General features: G+C 39.5%; 1 long non-coding RNA gene across 1 annotated transcript; it reads left to right on the top strand.

The window, feature by feature from the left end:
• Positions 1-2,526: 2,526 nt before the first annotated feature.
• Positions 2,527-3,531, top strand: LOC122903975. Its single transcript, XR_006384123.1, has 3 exons — positions 2,527-2,588; positions 2,797-2,932; positions 3,495-3,531. It is a non-coding gene; the product is annotated as an uncharacterized LOC122903975 (long non-coding RNA).
• Positions 3,532-14,276: the final 10,745 nt, after the last annotated feature.

Raw genomic sequence — 14,276 nt, 5'->3', positions numbered from 1 at the left:
GATAGAAAAGAGAGATTCCAGGAATCAGCAAACTTTCTGTAAAGGAGCAGGTCTTAGATGGTTTAAGCTTTGTGGTCCGTATGTTCTCTGTTGGAACTATTGTTAGAGCTCTGTTGGAACCCGCAGTTGTAGCAAGAAAGCAGCCATAGGTAATATATAAACGAATGGGCATGGCTGTGTTCCAATAAAAGTTTACTTATGAATACAGGCATTTGGCCAGATTTGGTGAGTGGGTCGTAATTTGCCAACTCTTGCTATAGAGTATTCTTGAACTTAGAGACTGGAAAAATAGAACTGTTTATGTTGTATATTCCAGCTCCAGCCCCCTTTAAAAAATCAATTTCAATTATACCTCCCAAATCTCCTCAACCCCTAGTACCCTTCTTCATGTTGCTTTGCCCAGCCATACTGGCTGGGCAAGTGCCCACCCTCTTCTGAGCTCCAGTTCCCCTTATCCGCAGGCTTGTGGGATCTCCATGCTTCCTTTGCATTCAGTCTCATGAGTAGATTTCCACAGGACAAAGTCATACATTTTCGTTTGTGTTAACATTTTAGCTCAAGGTGTTTTTCATGTATTGGGTAGCTAGTCTTGACTTACTGGATTAAAAAAAAAGAAAGAAAAAGAAAAATGAACTTTAAAGATAGAAGGTATACTAGTTTTGTCTGCTGCACAACAAATTGCCACAAACTTAGTGGCTTAAAATGCCATTTTTTAACCTCACAGTCTCTGTGGATGAGGCATCCAGGCACAGTTTGGCTAGGTCCTCTGCCCAGAGTCTCACAAGGGTGAAACAAAGTTGTTGGCTAGGGATAAGATCTCATCTGGGGCTTGACTGGGGAAGGATCTACTTCCCTGTAAGCATGGTTGTTGGTAGCTTTCAGTCTGTTGCAATCATAGAACTGACAGCTTCAGTTTTCTGATGGGTGCCAGCCAGAGATGGCCCTCAAGCTTCTTGCCACATGGGTTACTCAGCATGGTTTTTTCCTTCATCAAGCCTACAAGGACAGTTTTTAGAGTGAGTCAGCTTGCAAGATGGAGTTCTATGCAAGGTACTGTAACCACAGAAGTGACATACCATCACCTTTGCTGTATTCTGTTGGTTTGAAGGAACTCACAGTTCCTGCCTACATGTAAGGAGAGAAGATTGCACAAAGAGTGAAGACTAGGAGGTGAGGGTCATGGGGTTTTCTGAAGTCTGTCTACCACAGATGGCAAGACTTTCAGATAGGTTCTGCAAAACATTTACTGAACTGAATTAAATAATAGTAAGATGAGGGAGGGGCCAAGTGAGGCCCTCCCACCTCACCTGCCTGAGTGGAAACAAATGAATTTTCTTCAGAATCTCCTGCAGGGGGCATTGTCCCTATGCCTCCTTCTCCGTGATTGACAGAAACAAACCTGATAAGGAATTTCCTCACAGTGTTTGCTTTGTCTTCCAGAAAAATGTTGCTACTTTGGAAGGAATTTTAAGGTCTCCATCTAACTGTAAACCTATCTCCCCATGGAAACTATGATCTCAGAAAAGCCTCCTTTATCTGGACAATCAAAATCCCTGACAGTCAAGTTCTTCCATTTAGGGGAAACTGAGGAACTGAACCAGAGACTCTGAGGGCAAGTTGGCGTGCTGGTGGCAGTGCTCCAGGTCTTCCGGGGGACATACTCTGGCATTTGATTCATCATATAATGCAATTTTTCCTTTAATTATAGAGGATACTAGAGAAGTCATGAGCTTCATTAAGAACCACTGGTTCTCTCACGAGGAGAAAATTGATGGAGAATATTATAACTATTCATAGCAAGTAAGTTCCAAGAAGATTATCTTAAAGAGAAACTCAAAGTATTTTTTCTGATATTGAACTCTAGTACTACTGTCCATATTTTTCAATAAAAGTGTTTATTTTTCAATATTACTCATTACAACCAGAAGAATGTTGGGTATTAATCTATCTCTTAACACCTTGTAGAATTATTTACAACCAAGGTGGACTGCTAATTCTTCTTTTAACCAAAAAGATGAATTCCTGATTAAGGTCTTGTACATGCTAGCAGTAGTTTTGGGATTGTAGGGAAGGGATTAAACCTGAAGCTACCCTGAAGACTAAAATAAACCCCAGGCATATGGGAAGTGTTTCAAATGAATACTCAATTCTAGTTGGTGGAGCAATAGTCCTCAAGGGTTAGTGTGCACAGAATCGAGAAGGACAGCTTGTTTAAAATATAGATCCCGGGATTCCACCCAAGATTCTGATTCCCTAAGTCTGCTAAAATATTCTGGAATTTGTCTTTTTAACAAGCATCTCAGGCAATGTGTCACAGGTGATGCAGAGCCACCCAGTGAGAAACTTGGAAGCCTCACTGCCTCATCCAATGCATTATTTTATGTAGATGGGAAGCTAAGGTCCAGAAAGGCTAAACAATTTGCCCAAGGTTGGGCAGTTGCTAAGGATTAGGATCCATTCTCAGATCAGTTTGGTTTCCATTATTTCATTGTATTTCCTAGAAAGATTTCTTCTGATTTATATTTTCAGGAGAAGAGGCATTGAAAGAAGGTGGCTTACAGTAGAATTTGAGGAAACTTCCCCAAAAGGTAACTTTGCAAAAGCAAAACATTTTAAAAAATTAACTACTATTAATTGATTATTCAACTACTATTAATCCTTTCAGTTATCCATTAATAACTACTATTAATCCATACAGGTTGGTTGGAGAGACAGATGGAGTCATAGAGTCACAAAAGAAAACTGTTTCTTTCCTGATAGCGTACTTTGTCACTACTGCTTCCTACTTTCTTATAGTGTCATCTTGGTGCCTCTTGGAGATCTGACCCTGGCCACCCACCAGTCTCTTCAGCAGCAGGCACTCAGGACCATGCTAGAAGCTTGCCTTGAAGTTGCTTGTGAACATCTCTCAATACTTGTCCAAGACTGGCAGGTTTGTGGTATGAAGCACTGGGACTTGTATGGTGTGTCCCCCACAGTCAGATAGCAGGGTCAAGGATCCTGTTTGGCTCAAACTGTGCTTCATACCTACGTTTATGTTCTAAAGTGGCATTTCCCACCCCCTAACCCATTTGGTCTTAATTCTGAAAACCAACATATTTGACAGCAAAGATCAAAATAGAACAGAATATAATTAATTCTCATACTGGGTAAAAACTTCTGCTGAGACCTTAAATCAGAAGTTAGTTATTTTTAGAAAGCAGAAAAAAAAATATGGCTTTGATGGGAAAAGTTAATTGGGCAATGAAGTTTATTCCTTTCCTGTAACCTCAGTGAAAACCTGAAGTAAATTGACCATCAGGGAAAGCATCCTGGGAGCTTTTGTGAACTATGGCACTCCTGGGACCTGTTTGGACAGCACTGGCCCCCACTGAGGAAAGGGCAGGAATAGCAAAGGCCCCTGTGTCACCATGCCTGAGAGAGGGCACCCTCAATGCATCTTACACACCCTGTTCCAGATCTTGTAACATAGCACCTGTGCCTTTTATCATCAGATGATAGAATCTTCTTTGCAAAAGATGGCAGAGTTCCAGAGTGACTCCCTGCCAAGTTGTGTCTCTTTCGAAGTTCTACAATTCAAATGGGCCTCACGACTAAAGGGTATGACTATCCTGCTCAGTTTGACTTGGACGGCCAGGGAAGGTCATGCCTGCTCTCTCTTTCTGTTGTAATAACACTTCGCTAACAGCAAGATATCGTGGGGGTGTGGCAGAGTTGAGATGCGAGAATGATTCATGAAAAGAAATCTCAAGCTGGGGACTTGTTCCTGTGGGATTCCCACGTTATGTGGGAACATGTGGAGCACACTGTACACATCAACGCCAGAGCCAGCTGTTTGGATTCCATATTTTAAGTGATTGGCCCCTGCGGGCAGGCTAAGTGTCAGGGTGTCTTAGCAGCAACACCCACACAGGGAGGAGCCCTAAGGAACTGCTAGATATGATGTCAAATACCCATTTTTAGTAGTCATCTAATTTTATTTTTTCCAACATGACTTACTCATAAAAAAGGTTGGGGAATTTCAAAGCTGGAAATTACCAATTTGTATCATACATCCAATATATTAATAAAACAAACAAGTGGGTCTTGAGGGCATTGTGATAATCCAAATTTGCTTTAAAGGTAAGTTTTTAGAGTTGCCATCAACATGTATCATAAAACTGATGAGGTGGAAATTTGGTTTCATGTTACATTTAAAATGTTTTATATTAAAAAATTATTATATTTAATAATTATTTTATTTATTCCTTGAAATATTTTTATCTTATTTTATTTTTAAATTTTTATTTATTTCTTTAACAGAGAGAAAGATCACAAGTAGACAGAGAGGCAGGCAGAATGAAGGGAGAAGCAGGCCCCCTGCCAAGCAGAGAGCCCAATGTGGGGCTTTATCCCAGGACGGTGAGATCATGACCTGAGCTGAAGGCAGAGGCTTAACCCACTGAGCCACCCAGGCACCCCGATTCCTTGAAATATTTTTAAATTTAAATTTTAACTGTGTAGTTTTTAATGTGAGATTTGGAAACCTAAACTACAGCTCTTTGGAAAAAGGTGATTTGAGTATTTAAGATTTGTTGTGATTTTGTTATAATGCATGTATTGACAGAAATAATAAAGTTGATTAAGTTTTTAAAAGAAAATTAAGCCATCTTGTTTCCCTGTAAAAGGTTTAGGATAATATTAAAATGTGGCTTAAAATTGTCTGTACTTTAATAATAGCTTTAATATTAATATTGCCATTGTTTATTAGTGGAGGTCACTTGTTTGATCTGTAGTGCACTGCTGGCTTTTGTTTCAAATTAATTCTGGTTATGAGCTAAGTGGAAAAGATCAAATATTTTTCTGTATCTATTATTCTGAATCCTTTTTACAGACACTCATAAATAAAACTGGCCGGTTGATGAATCTAATGGACTTTTCAAAATCTCAAACTTCTTCTTATCTCAGCCTAGATCAAAGGATGACTATCCTGAATTCAGATCCAAATTTACTCCTTTTTTCCCCACAACTGACAATTCATATATATATTTAAAGCATAGAAGGATTTATTTTTTATCAGCCATTTTGGGGGAACATGTGTGGAATTGGAGGACTTGCATGGACTTGGATGTGACTATTTTCTTTCCTGGCTGGCCTCTATGATGTATCCTTGACTTCCATGCAGGGGGAAGCCAGAGGGAAGAGAGGGGCTATTCCTTCCTCGTCATCATCTGAGAGCTTGGCACAGCTTTCACCACATGGCAGGCAGTTGATAAGATTTGTAGAATTATTAAATTAAATATTTGATGATTTCATTTGTTGATAAAAAAGACCAAGGAACTTTGGGAGAAGGTGTGTAGTCATGGGACACCAAATGACTATGCTTGCATTGCACTATCCTCCCCAGCCCTGCTACTCACTCCTTGCCTGGAGAGCTATTGTTAGGGAATATATTTGAAAGTCCTTCTGAAACCAACCTAAATCTCTTTTTCTAGAAAATAACATGTATATATGTATATGTAATATATATATAATAATATATATTTATTTCTCTTTATATATATAAATATTTATATATATAATATATATATCTCTCTATATAAATTTCTCTTTAAAATAGCATATATATAATAACTATATATATATACACACACATATATACACACACATATATTCAAATAATATATAATTTTGTATTTTTTCCTCCTTGAAAAGCAAACCATATAGGAATAAAAAGAAAAACCACAGTTTCCAACCATCATGCTGCTTACTTGCTTTGAGGCCTTAGATTCTTTGACTGTAACTCATTTAAAAAAAAAAATCTGACTGGATGATTTGGTTACTTTAAAAACTGTAAGGTCTGGGTTCCCAGCCCCTGTATTCCTACTTTTCAAAGAAAATAAAAATGTTCTAAAGAAAATAGAATGGTCTAGCCATCAATTTTTTTGGTTATGCTTCTATTTTCTCATTTTAAAAATTGTATTAAATGTGTATTACTTTTACACATTACAATTAATCAGGCAAGAACCCCAATAAATGTCATCTCATAGAATGGATTTAGGCTATGAAGGCCGTGCCAGGTTCCCATCCTATCAACAGCGTGAGAAAAGTTCCCAGGGTGTTCCACAGTCTGGGAACCTGCTGTGCAGCTTTGTCACCTGGCCGCTTGCTGGGCCTGATGATCCTCTGAGGCCACACCACCAGCTGCCTGCAGCTCACCTTATAGAGTCCTGGCCCATAGGGCAGCTTTCCCACACGAGGCTCCTGACACTTGGCTTCCTGGGATTGTGAAACCTGTTTACTAAATGTGTTTCACAGCAAGCTGTGGATTATGCATTTCCCACGAAGCCCTGCCCTTTCTGTGAGGGTGGATAATTAGTTCACAGGGTTTAATTTTGCTGTATGGCCTGCCAAAGCTTTGAACGCTCTCACTTTCTAAGGGTTGTTGCTGGTCACCCTGAGGATTGCAATGCAGTTGACGCCTTTTCTCAACTTGGGAATCAGATACAATTTGGTGACACTCATTCAGTGTGTCTTTATTTAACAAACTAACAGATCAAAACATGTGTGTTTCACACCTTACAAAAGCATACTGCCAAAGACAAAATAAGAGTGAATTAACTGACACTTGCTCTTGCCAGAGCTCTCTCCTCTCCTTGTCTATCCCACAGGCCTTTCTGTGCTGCTCAGAGAGCAAAGAACTTTGGCTCCCTGAGGTTCATAGCTTTGTGCTCTGTGGGGAGAATGGGGTAGGGGTGGAGGGCTTACTTGCTTATCTAACTCCACTGTAATCATGGATAGAATCCTCTGTCCAAATAGGAACTTGAGGAAAGCATCCATTTGGGGAATGTTTTGTTCTTTCTTCAGAACTCATGTATAACCAATAAGCACTGAGTTATACTGGGACTAGCACAAGCTAAAGAAAATAGACATCTCGGAACTTAAATGTCTGAGAGGTACTCTTTGCCTTCTTTATCTTGATATGCCTTTGCCCTAACCTCAAGAAGTCCACTCTTATAGCAAGAAAACAGATGACTTCCAGGAACTATCAGTCACAAAGATGAAACAAAATGTCAGCTAGAACATACTTTCTGTGCTTTGATTACCCTCTCAAGCAAATTCGAATTGGCCCAGTAGGCCCCTAACTGCCCCTAGGTTGAAGGGTGCTCTTGGGGAAAGACTCACAAGACTCTGGAGAGTCAGAAGGAGGGCATGCTGGAGGAGTGGCAGCAGATATCAGCTCAACCCAAGACACAAGAAGGTGATCCTTTAGTCCTTTGCTCATCATTCTGTTTTCTGATGCAATTATTTTTTAGTGAAGAACAATTAATCATATACATGGAAGTAAACTTGATTTTCTCTCTGTGCTGGAAACTCAAGAAAATGGAATCAGGTACTCTTTTTCATATTGTCTTACTGCTTCCCACTGGTGTTAGTGATGGCCCTCTCGTTATTCACTTTTCTGAGTAATGCAGACTGCAGCTTCTAAATGAATGACTCTAAGATTTTACTGCTCTTGGTATCTGTGTTATGAGAAGAAGTTAGATATTCTTTAACAATGACTTTTGATTGTAATGTTACTGTCACCTCTGGTGATGACTGGGATCCACTCATCTGTTCACCAGTATTTGTTAAAGACAACCTAGGTACCAGGCAGTGCACTAGGCACTAGGACACAGACAGAAACAAAATCACTCTCATCCTTACTCTGGCAGAGTTTACCATCTGATGAGAAGGAGGATAAACTGAGACATGGCCAGAATATACTGTGTAGTCTCTTAATGTCGATTATATGTCTTCTTTAGAAATCATATTTGGTATATACTTTATTTATGTAGACAATATAATACAATAGTACATGTGCATACTTCGAAATGAATACTTATCCTCATATTGGGTAGATGAATTCAATTGGTTTTTACCATAAATAATTAAGGTAAAACAGATTTAGAGAACTTCGGTCTGAAGGATGGGCAATGAATTAAAAAGTCAAAAGGTTGAAAGGTTTGGGATCATTTATCTTAAAGTAAAAACAGCTTTTACTAAGTAATAAATCCTGAAATATGTTAGTACCATGCTCACCCTTGCTTCTGTGTCCCACACCTGCAATTCTCTGTGTATTCTTTCCTGGTATTTGCACCTGATTCACAGGCATTTACTCTTCTCTGATTGGCTGACCGGTTCTGTCCTCCAAGGAGACTTGGCGCGCCCAAACAACAGAGACGTGCTTCGTTCTTCTCAGGTTCCTCCAATGAGCATAATGGGAACCCTTCACGGTGCTTACTGCTGAGCCTGACAACTCCTAACTTTGATTACAGCACCTCTTCGGGGCAACATAGACTGCTTTGCATTGTTAGCCTCTGCTACTTGTATGTCTCTCAGTATCTGATAGTGTCTGTTCCTTGGTGTCCTTGTAGAGCCCTTTGGTTGAAGAAAGCCTTGAGAAAGAGAGAGGAAGGTAGCTGGAGGGCAGTGCCATTCCAAGGATGAGACCAGAACAGAAATTATTGTGGAGCTGGGTGGGAGGCATCACCCTTAGTAAAAGGCACTCGTCACAAATAAACAGCATGTAGGCAGGCCCTAGAGTATGGCTTTACTGGGAAAATTGTTAGAAATGTTTAAACCTGTAAGAGGAATGCAACTCAGTGGAAGACATCAAGGGAGTATGTTCATCTTTGTATCTCTTTTTAGGCATATAGTATGCAGAGATAACATTAAGACAAATTTGGCATGACATAGCACTTAATCCTCTTATCCTCTAAGGATTAAAAAAGATTTCAAGTCCTCAGATTGAAAATTTTAGCTTTTTTGACTTCACCGAGCACTGTAGAATTTATACATGTAATTTATGATTTCAATTTATTGACCTAATGGCCATGCTTAATTCTAGGCTCTTGGTACTCCAACAAGCCTCCTGGTCAACCATTCAACTTGTTGCCTGTCTCCTCATTATTGTGGTTTTGTATTTTACCTTTGTTTTTACCCTCGATTTGCCACAAAACATTCTGGGTATATGACAAATATGTGAGAATTGCCTAGTTGTGACAACCAAAAAGTCTCTAGACATTGCCAAATGTCCTCAGGCACAAAACTTCCCCTAACTGAGAACTGATGGTGGAAGGCCTCAGTGTTGTCCCCTGGATCCTATGCAGTCGCCAGAAGATAGGAGAAGAGAAAGCCTGGGGGATCGCAAGAGAGATGTGAGGAGGGCCAGAGCTGGAAATTGTGTGTTGCCCCACTCTATTACCCAGACACAGTTCTATGACTCTATAAAGCAGGCTGAGAAATATGGTGAAGCTGTGAAAGGGGAAAAAAAAAACTAGAAATATCCTAAAAGATAGAAATGATATTTTGACTTAAAATGACAAAAATACACACAATTTATGAATACTTCAACTCTGTGCAAATGATATCTATCTTCATATATTTCTGAGTTTTTCTTCCTTGTAAATTTTAGTTAATGTTTGGTTGACATATTTTACATATATTGTGTGTGTGTGTGTATACACAGAGAATTTCTCCACTGAATTTCTCCTCCCGATGTAATTATCAACTAAAGCAGCAGAAATTGATATGATATATAATACAACCCAAACCAAACCAAACAGTTGATCCTTTGTGTTGGAACAGAATGGAAGCATGTTTAATCACTGTAAGAAATCTTTCAAAAACTTGGAATATGATGATTGTGGAGGGAGGGAAAAATAACCCCAGGCAGGTGCTCAGGTCTTAGAAGTTTCCATCTCCTTCTGAATGTGGTGGAGGAATGATTACTTGCACAGTATAAAGTCTGTAAGAAAGTGTGTGTTTTAGGAAGAAGATTAGCCAAAAAAACATGGTACATGTGATCTAATGTATTATAATACTATATATAGCCTTTTTTTTTTTGAGGAAATAGATGTGGTCCTTAAAAACATAGGTCTAAATACTGGACAAGTGACAATGTTCACTGACTATTAATTCCATGCAGACTGTTGTACTGGGTGTACAGGCGGGTACAAAGGAAATAGAAGTCATGGCCCATGTACTCCAGGAATTTACAGGCAAATAGATTATATACACATGCCAGTGAATGTGGATCATTTTGGCTGACAGCCAGATGTAGATACATTCGCTGCTCACTCTATCTTCCCACATTTTCCACTAAATATCTCACATAAAACAAGTAGAACAGTTTGAAAGAGTTCTTCCTCAAGCAAACAAGTATTTTGTGTCCTTTATGATATATCACAGACCAGCTGGAGATTAAGCACGGATCTACATGGGCACAAAGAGAAGAGTGGAATACTTCTTGAACAAACTCAATCAGTGTGGATTATTAGTTGGGTGGTTTTGGTTTCTCTCCACTCTTCTTCACCCACAAGTCTACAAATGCCCTCTATAAGTCAGATTTCTGCCAGAACAGAGAGCCCTAACTTTCCAAACTGCTTTGCTTGCATAGGTATGGCTTGGGTCAGTGGGAGCATTACTGAAAGGGGTGTCCAGGGCTGCTACTGAAGCCTGTCTCTGACTTGTATTATCTGGGGCTAGTTCATTTAGGAAGGGACTAGGTCAGTGGTGTCATGACAAGGACTCTGCTTTTCTTCAGGGAGGTGACTCCCCTCCTAGAGGGTACTCTAGGACCAGAGTATTCTTCATATTACTGTCTGGAGTGGAGGATCATGTAGGCTTATAGTCCTGTGTAAATTTGGGTTTTGCTGGTCTTCACCTTTGTTAAGCAGGAGCAAAAGTGAAGCATTGAAGGACCGCTTTCAATTTTCTTTTTCCTTTCTTCCCCCTCCTCACCTGTGCTGACATCTGGCAAATTATTTAATGGTCGGGGTGTTGCAGAAAAGGCAAGGTCCAGCTGGCCACAGGCTCCCACTTTTGAACAGAACACAGGAACCAGAGCCACGGGGCCTTCATGGAGCTGTGTCATAGGCACTTGGGCTTTTAAGCACATCGGTGATTTTGTTTGAATTTGTGTTGGAGGAAAAGACCCAAGTGAAATAGTATAATACCCATTCAGGCTAACATCAGTGAAACCCTTTCTAGTTTTGGAAAGTGAATTACTTCACTTCCTAGGTTTCCTGTGATGCTGGATTATCTTTATACACTGATCAATTTCCAAACAGCTAGCTAAAAAATAGTCCCAAATAGAGTTCTTCCTCAAGTAATCCTAGCAAGTATTTTTGAGCATGGACCCTTATCTTGTTTTGTTTTAGTTACACACTGTTCAGTTTTTTGATCGCTGTGGTCTTGTGAGAAAAGCTGACATTAGCTGAGATCCTGGACTTCTACGAAGCACCATGAGGTGGGTTATCTTGTTAAAATCTCATAAGGAGGGGCGCCTGAGTGGCTCAGTGGTTTAAGCCTCTGCCTTCAGCTCAGGTCATGATCTTAGGGTTCTGGGATCGAGCCCCACATCGGGCTCTCTGCTCAGCGGGGAGCCTGCTTCCCCCTCTCTCTCTGCCTGCCTTCTGCCTACTTGTGATCTCTCTCTATCAAATAAATAAATAAATAAAAATCTCATAAGGAAACTGTGAAATAAGTACTTCTTATTATCCTCAGTCTATGGAAGAAGAAACTGTGGTAAAGGAATTTAGATTACCAACTGCTACAGAGCTGACCCATCTAGGGACCAGACTCTGAATCTAGGTCCATATACTCTGAGCTTGGCTTACAATGTTCACAAAGCTAATGTTTTGGTGAAGTCATATGGGAAAGAGCTTAAGGACACCCCTGAAATTACTTGGTAAATTAGTTCCTCCTATCTCCCCTTTCTACTCAGTTTCTCAACAATATTTTGTTCTGGGAAAGTTTTAGCTGTCTAGCAAATGTTTATACTTCTCTTTTATTTCTTCGTAAGACCATCATGAAGAAGTACATCCTTAGTGCAAGGGAATCTATGCCATCTGCAGTTTCTCTTGAAATCATTGACTTGCATTCTTACGGCGGTCTGTCAGGGGCACAGCAAAACCAAGGATGCATGCAGAAACGAAACCTTTGTCTGGAAGTGACTGAGAGGGACTGAATCATGTCCCTCCTTCTCCCTCCTACTCCCCACTAAATGCATATGTTGAAGCCCTAACTCATAATGTGACATATGGAGATAGTTAGATTTTAAGATCATGAGGGTGGAGTCACTTTGATGGGATTTATGTCCTTATAAGAAGAGGAAGTGACCAGAGTCCTCTCTCCACTATGTGATGGCACAGTGAGAAAGCATACATTTACAAGCCAAGAAAAGGGCCCTCACCAGATACTGGATCTGCTGGCACCTTAATCTTGGATTTCCCAACCCCCAGAACTGTGACAAATAAGTGTTATTTAAGTCACCCACCCAGTCTTTGGTACTCTCTTATAGTAGCCCATGCTGATTAAGACCGAGAATGATTCTAGACATTCAGCATAGCCCTAGTTGCAATTACTAGAACTACACTGGCATTTAACATTAGTGTTACTTCTGGTAGACTGGAAATCTGTATTTTTCCAAAACCTCCCGAGGTGGGATTGTAAGGACCCATCATATTAAGAAAACACTCACCCACATCAGAGGTGGGCAAATGTTTTCCACAAAAGGGCAAAAATAGGGAACGTTTTCAACTTTGCAGGACATGCGGTCTCTATTAAAATTACTCTGATGTTAGAGCATGAAAGAAGTCATAGATGATACTTTAAGTGAATGGCCAGTTAGTTTTGGCCCATGGGTCACAGTTTGCCAACCTAGATTATTAGTATTTGTATTAGTCAGCTGAGGTTACTATAACAAAGTACCATGGACTGAGTGGCTTAAACACTACAGACACGTTTTTGTTTATGGTTCTAGAGGTTACAGGTCCCAGATCTAGATCCGGCAGGGTCAGTTCCTGGTGAAGACTCTTCCTGGCTTGCAGATGGCTACCTTCTCACTTTGTACTCACTTACATCATGTCTTCCAATATTGTCTCACTGGGGTTAGGGCTTCAATGAATGAATTGAGGGGGGCAATGGGGGCACAGAAACAAAAAGTTCATATCAGTACTCCCTAGGCTAATATGTAGATGGACTTTTTGAGGATTTGGATTTGGTTTTAATGAGTTTTTACTCAACAGACATTTATTAAACATGGACCATACATAGGCAAATATAACAGGTACCAGGTAGATAAAATGTCCCAACTTCTAAAGAGTTCTTTATAATAGTTGTTCCCAAAAATTGATTATCAGAATTCATCTCACATGTGTTAAATGCAGGTTTTCATTCCTTACTCACACACCTAATCCTACTCTCTGGAGAGGCACTAGTAATCTGTACTTTTTATAAAATATTCATTGGTTATATGGGAAGAAAACTGATCTGGGACTATGACTATAAGGGCTGTTTTCTGAGCTAACTTAAGGGCTGTACTCTATTCAGTATCATTCTATGATTTCTGTAGTATTAACCATGAGCCATGGTATAGAGGAAAGAACCCTTAAATTAGAATCAGAAAACCCATGTTTAAAACTTGGTATAATTACTCATTAATTATGTGACCCTGGGCGAGGTATGTAATCTACCTGAACTTCTGTTTCCTTACATGTTTAGGGGATAAAACACTTATGTAGGAGAGTTATCGTAATAAAATAATATATGAAAGTATTTTGATAATGACAAATAGTGCATATAATAATTGTTGTTGCAATATTACTGCTATGAATCAAATCTGGCCTTACTCCCACAGAACCGTCATGGCTTCCAGGTCAGATTGGGCAACTATAAATTGGGTGGTGTTTTGGGAGAGGAATAGGGATATAGAAAGAAAACATTTTTATTTACTTTACCATCCCACTTTCATTATAGACTAATTACAACTGAAGAGAGCTATTAACGATATCATTTGGTGATACTTAGTATAGGTCTGCCAGTCCTTAGAGGCTCAGCTGAAATACCACTTTTTTGTTCAGATTTCACTTTCCTATTAAATCTTACACGGATAAGAACCCAAAGTATGGGAAAGCCAGATGGGCTAGAAATCCTTATAGCTTAGACATGCCTTTGTCCTCAGAATGAAGATTTTTCTAGACCATTGGTTAACAGAGATGGGCCCTTTGAGTATTTTGAACAGTTTAAAGGAAATCAGCCCCATAAATTTAGTTTCCCTCAACAAAACAGATTTGCTAACTCAGTTTTCCATATAAATCTATTCCCACAAGAGCTAATATCTTCTTTTTCTCCTGAATGACAGAAGTTCTACTATCAATAAAATAAAAATGAGAATTTTACACTTTGAGTTAACATATCAGTATACATAAATGAGTGAACTCCTGTGTTCAGGGATTCTAAAAATAAAGCTC

Source organism: Neovison vison, chromosome 4, assembly GCF_020171115.1.
Source record: "Neovison vison isolate M4711 chromosome 4, ASM_NN_V1, whole genome shotgun sequence".
Taxonomy (NCBI): domain Eukaryota; kingdom Metazoa; phylum Chordata; class Mammalia; order Carnivora; family Mustelidae; genus Neogale; species Neogale vison.
Note: the sequence above shows the minus strand (reverse complement) of the source record. Positions and strands in the feature narration are given on the sequence as shown.